This window comes from Rhinopithecus bieti, unplaced genomic scaffold, assembly GCF_001698545.2.
Source record: "Rhinopithecus bieti isolate Rb0 unplaced genomic scaffold, ASM169854v2 scaffold_648, whole genome shotgun sequence".
NCBI classification, from domain to species: Eukaryota; Metazoa; Chordata; class Mammalia; order Primates; family Cercopithecidae; genus Rhinopithecus; species Rhinopithecus bieti.
In genome coordinates this window covers 153,584-160,065 of record NW_016803107.1, presented here as the reverse complement: position 1 = coordinate 160,065, position 6,482 = coordinate 153,584, and the positions used below count along the sequence as shown (strand labels likewise).

The following is a 6,482-nucleotide window of genomic DNA, read 5'->3' as shown; positions in this document are numbered from 1 at the left end:
AAAAGATTCAGTAATTTGAAATTGTTAACGCACTTTTTATTCCCATTTGAGAGCGGGGTGATGTTATTTATCTCTTTAAAGGAGAAGTTTAAATAATAAGTAGACACTTTCTCTTTTTCCATTTTTTTAAAACAAAATAATACCACATTTGCAAACTAAGGTGGGCCATTGGTTAACCAAGCTTTGAAAATGATTCATCTCAAATATAGAAATGTTCTTATTATCATTATGACTATCAAAGGAAAAGAACGGTATCCTTGAGAATCTTCAGCTCATATTAATCTCTCTGAGTTCACAGTCTTCTTACTTCAAACTAAGTTGTATTTTGGGAAACTTTAAATACAAGCATGAGTCTAAACATATTAACCTCTTTAAATGGCATTTTACTCATCTATAAAGTGACAAAGAACAGAAAAAATTGAAACGTTCATCTAGTTCTTTGCCGTGCTAGAATGGAGAACTTTTAGCACAGTCTGGCGTATCTGTTTGGTCTTCACACTATAGATGATGGGGTTCATTACAGGAGAGATTAGTAGGTAGGCACTGGCAATCAAAGTATGCAGGTAGGGTGGGGCCTGCTTCCCAAACCTGTGAACAAAGGACAGACTGATCAATGGAATGTAAAATACAGCAACAGCCCCAATATGGGAGATACATGTGCTGAAGGCTTTCTTCCTTTCTTCCGGGGAAGCAATGCTAAGAACAGTCTTAATGATCAAAATATACGAAAGAACAATAAAGACGGAATCCACCCCAGCAGTGGTAATCAGGGCAGTCATCCCAACTGCACTGTTGATTCTGGTGTCTGTGCATGAGAGCTTCATCACATCAGGGTGAAAGCAATAGGAGTGGTGGAGCATGTGGCTGTGTCAGTAGGAGAGTCTGTTAAGAAGCAACACCATAGGGATCAGTGTTATTGTTAACCTGGTGATAATTGCTACTCCAATCTGTGCTATTTTAAGATCAGTTAAGACCGAAGTATATCTAAGAGGATTAGTAATGGCCACAAAATGATCAAAAGCCATGGCCAACAGCACTGAGGATTCATGACAGTGAAGAGTTGAATAAAGAACATCTGGGACAAGCAGGCATTAAAGCTGATTTCCCTCACATTGAACCAGAATATACCCAGCATAGTGACCAGAGTGGATATGGACAGGCCGAGGTCAGTGGTGGACAGCATGGGGAGGAAATAGTACATGGGTTAGTGGAGGCTGGGCTGAGTGTCGATGGCAAAGAGGATCAGGTTGTTTCCTGAGAGGGCAGTTACATAGAGGAAGCAGAAGGAAATGGAGACCCAGGTGTGGAAGCCTTCCAGCCCAGGAACACCAGTGAGCAGGAAAATGATGGAAGTGGAGGTGATATTCTGCAAAGTTGACATATTGAATTCAAACGGCAGAATCTTAAGCTGTGTCTGGAAATGATAAACTGTATTTATTTATTATGCATTTAATCGGAAATTATTTCACCAAGTAAACATTTATAAAAGATGATGTCTACATTGTATAGAAAACTCATAAATATTGGTTAATGACAACAACAAATGAAGTCCACATCAAACAAAGGAACAGAAAACAGGAAATGAATGGTTCCCTGAGGATACAGAATTTGCGCAAAAACAAAGAGAGCAGCATTCCTTCTTATTTAAGTTCACATGTCTGATGAGTGACTTCAAGTGGTAGGTAGTCAGCAAATATTTGTTGAAGTGTGTTCAAAGGGTTGTATGATATTTTAGACAAATAGTAAATAATATATGCAGTGATTCTGATACATAATTGAATTACACTAGCTTTTAGAGGCCCATCCAAAAAATCCTCTCTTTATCTCCTGCTATTTTCTTTCAATCAGAATCAGATCCAATATATCCAATAAATAGCCAACATGTGTTGATCCCCTGCTATCTGCAGTTGATAATACCCTGGATAAGCATACAGTCTATTTGAGATATCAAAACTTAAACTGTACCTAAGAAATTTTCATACCACATAACAAGTGTGAGTTAGATATAAAAACATATACTTATGTATAAACCATAATTAGAGTATATGGGGCCTCCAATATGAAAGTATTATGGATAGCTTGATGTTATGAATTTTTATCCTGCATCCCAAGTCAACGTTTCTTATAGCTGCGTGTTATAAATTTTAACTGGGTTAAATTACTCTGACATTTACCAGCTGGGTTACCACATGATGAGTTACTAAACTGTATGTGCCTCATTTTCTCCATCTCTAAAGTAACTATGGTGTGCATATCCGTAGGACTGTTGTGAAGATTAAATTAATGTATGTGAAAATCTCAGCAGAGCATCTCATTATGGTAAAAACTTACCAAATGTTAGTTATTATCATTAAAGAGAAAATTAAAGCTAAAATGTATACACACATCGTTTTCCAACATCTATCCCCATTCCCCACCCTCATTTATCTATTTTCTCTTTATCTGGTAGCTGAGAACAAAAAAAAAAATGGAAATATTCCAAGTCTAATTTAGGTAATATCCACTGGTTAATTTCTCTACAACTGTTTTCTCATCCTTTCTTCATCTTTCCAGGTTAAAAGAAGAGCACTTACTGCTTTCCAGACAACCCCCATTACCTAGTCTCAATCTATCTTGGATGTTAGTTTAGTTTAACATCAAACATTACTGAGTGCAAGCTGAAATCCAGACTGTCGACATACAGAGCCAAGTGAAATATTGCACCTGCCCTGAGGATCATTAGGAAATAATAGGATAGTTCAGAAAACAAATGTATAAACAAATGATAAGACTGTATTTAAAATACATTTATATTAGTATATATATTAGATAGTTGGAGGGGATGGAGTCAAACAGCTTCTCTGAGTAAGTAAAGAATTGTTGAGCAGAGGCTAATAAGTGAAAATCATCATGAAAGAAATTCTAAGCATATTTAAAGGCGATGGAGTTTCAGATATTTTAGAAATGACACTAAAGTGTGAGATACAGTGTACCAAAAGGTAGTGTTTAAGAGGTAAGAGAGGGCCAGGTATGGTGGCTCATGCCTGTAATCCCAGCACTTTGGGAGGCCAAGGCAGGTGGATCACCTGAGGTCAAGAGTTCGAGACCAGTCTGGCCAACATGGTGAAACCCCATCTCTACCAAAAATACAAAACATTAGCCAGGCATGGTGGCACATACCTGCAACTCCAGCTACTCAGGAGGCTGAGGCAGGAGAATCGCTTGAACCTGGGAGGCGGAGGTTGCAATGAGCTGAGATCACGCCATTGCACTCCAGCCTGGGCAACAAGAACAAAACTCCATCTCAAAAAAAAAAAATAAAAAAAAAAAGGAAGTAAGAGAGCTCAAGTATGGAATTATCTTCTTCACTTCAAAAGGGTAAGAGATTTGTGCTATTCATACAATCTATATAAACATGCAGTTTATTCCTCAGTCTAAATATAATTAAAAACAACAAGAACAACATTCTTTGTTCTTCTTAGCCTGCATCCCTGCTATGTGTATCTCTTTTTCTACACCAACAACTCATAAAATGATTTGCCTATCCTCATTTCTGTACCTCATGGTTCATACCTATATTTGAAGTCTGGTTCTGTTTTTGACCAAAGCATACTTTGTTGCATTAGTTGTCTATAACTGCATAAGAAATTACTAAAAATTCAGTGGCTTTAAACAAAACACATATATTACCTCACAGTTCTGTAAGTCAGATGTCTGAGCACAGCAAAACTAGATGCCCTACTCAGGATCTCACAAGGTTGAAATTAAAGTTCCAGCCAGTACCATGTTCTTAATTGGAGAGGAGGGTCCTTAAAATCCTCACTCAGATTGCTGTAGGAATTTAGTTCCTTGTGGTATATGGTTGAGGTCTCCAAATTCTTGCTTGGCTTTTAGCTTCTAGAGGCTACTCTCAGTCCCAGTCATGTGTTCTTCTCGCAACATGACATCTTAGGTCTTCAAATCCAGCAGGAGAACCTCCTTGGAGATTCTTGTCTCTTTTAAAGACTTCTATGATTAGGTAAGCCCTAGCAGGATAATCTTGCTTTTGATTAACTCAAAGTCAAGTAATCAGGGACCTTAGTTACATCTGTTAAACCCTTTTGCCATATAATGTAATGTAATCATGGGAGTGATATCCCATCACATTCACAGGCCCTAGTCACACACCTAAGGCATGGGTATTGCTCAAAACAAGTACGCCAGGATGGACAGAAATCTTCAGGGCACTTTTAGAATCCTACTAACCCCACCTGTCAAGGCTATCCAGTCTCCAAATCTTTATAGATTCAACTTCTGAAAAGTCTCTTGATTGACCATATTTATCTTCTAGTTTTATCAGTGACCTTTCTTCCTACCCTCAGAAATCTTTTTATGTACTCTACCTGGGCTTTTCCTTACTTCACCAAACTACCAAATATAGCAAGTTCTTTCACACTAATGTGCTCCCTTAATTCATGTAGTTCTCTCTTTTTTGAATAAGACAAAATTTTTTAGATCCACTATTTGATCCACTGAACCATGTATAAATTAAACATGAATTTATTTCAGGAAGCATTTGGTGGCATCACCTATTCTAAGTCAGAAGAACTTACTTCTTCCTCTGGAGTTATATTATTTTCTATTTATGCATCTAAAATAGTGTTTATTCCATTGTATGATCTTGGGTTATTTGAAAATATGCCTCTCTAACAAAATTAAGTTACTGGAAGGTAGATCATTGTTTTTTCATCATTATATTCCCAATACCTTGAAATATATTTTGAGAAGTGTGGGCATACAATATATATGTGTTGATGTAAATTCAATCCAAGAGTTGTTAACTAAGATTCTGAACACATCTCAGGACTTCAACACATTCAATTTTGTCTATTTAAAACATGCTGTGTTGCCTAAAATTATATATGTGGCTTCTGGAAGAATCGCACAGAGCTCTCCAGTGTTCTCACAAACTGAGTAATGTATGTGTGTGTGTGTGTGTGTGAGAGAGAGAGAGAGAGAGACAAAGAGAGTGAGAGAGAAAGAGAGAGAGAGAGAGAGGGGTTTGGGGTTTTACTGATGGAAGACTCTGTCCTAGTATTGGAGGGTTAGCTTTTATGTGCCCTCCCATTTGTTGACAGTAATTTTCTTCCTATTATATCAAGATAACACTCCAGACCCATTGTAAGAATGTGTTGCAAGTTCTGTCCTGGGCTACCTTGACTTATCTCTTTTCTCTGATTACAGAGTAAGTGATATTGTTATACAGTCATACAAACCTAGGTTCAAATTTCGTCTCTGCCATCTAGAGCTAGCCAGAGTTCTCCAAATAAGCACTTTACATCAGATTCCACTAATGTGAAACTGGTAGTTCACCATTGCCTCTACTTCATAAGGATTAAACGAGACAACATTGTAAAACATATAATATGTTGACCAGTGTGTGGGACGTGGAAGCCACTTGATATTGGTAAATGAACATGAGGATGAGGATAAGAATGGCAGTGGCAGTGTGTGATGGTGGTAGTGGCCGTTGACCTTAGGACTTTGAGTGGCAGTTATAAAATGTGACACAACTAACCAGGAAACTTAAAATTGCATGCACACGTTAACAGCCTGCTCTAAGCAGCAAAACAAATGGCTCATAGACCAATCAAACCTCCTCAGTCAGAATAGAATGTTCCTAGAAAATACAGATATCAGAAAATAGATTTTCACAATTTTCCTTAGGCACCCACGAGAGCTTTCTGCAGTTAATAAAGTCTCCCTCATTCTTAAAAGAAACCAGGCATGTAAAGTCTAATGTTTTTCCTGAATGCAGCAGTTTTACTTACAAAGTATAAGGATATGTTCTTTCCCGCACTGTTCTCCATAAAGGGGCCTGAGGAGCTGGGCATGTGTTCCACCGGGAAATAGGTAGCGTATATAAGAAGCCATATCTCAGGATGCCTGAAAGCTCTTAATAAGCTCCTGGTGAAGATTTCTGCAGTCCCCCGAGTCTGAAGCTTCCCAAGGGTTCACTCTACTTCATGGCTTCCTTCTCCTTCCACTTCATGTACTTTTATAGTTTCCATGAAGGGACTGCTGTTACAGGTCTTTGATCTTATGTATATGTAAAATTTTCTTAAAAGTAAATTTGTGAGTAACCACACCCTCCAAAAAAACCCCACAAGATCGCCCTTCATCTTCATACCACTCCCACACCCAACTGATAAACTTATCTTCCTCCTATATTATTTAGGTGAATTTTGTATATTTTTAGAAACCCCTCTGCTTGTGCTTCACTCTAACCCCCCAAAAAATCTTCATTTATTCTTTCATGGAACATTTGAAGTATCTTTCATATTCTAGGACTTCATACTGGTAACACAGAGAATAAAACAGAGTCTTTTCCCTCCAGAGCTCCTTGGAGGGAACCCCTTGTGGAAACAGACGTAAAACTCAGTGATTACAATTACAATTACAATATTTATGATGACAGCACAGAAGAGTTGTGTTTATCCTGCAGGAAACTCAGAACCAGGTCT

At 37.9% G+C, this 6,482-nt stretch overlaps 1 pseudogene; it reads right to left on the bottom strand.

The window, feature by feature from the left end:
• Window positions 1-431: 431 nt before the first annotated feature.
• Window positions 432-1,381, bottom strand: LOC108543798 (olfactory receptor 51F2-like; annotated as a pseudogene).
• Between the last annotated feature and the right edge of the window lie 5,101 nt (window positions 1,382-6,482).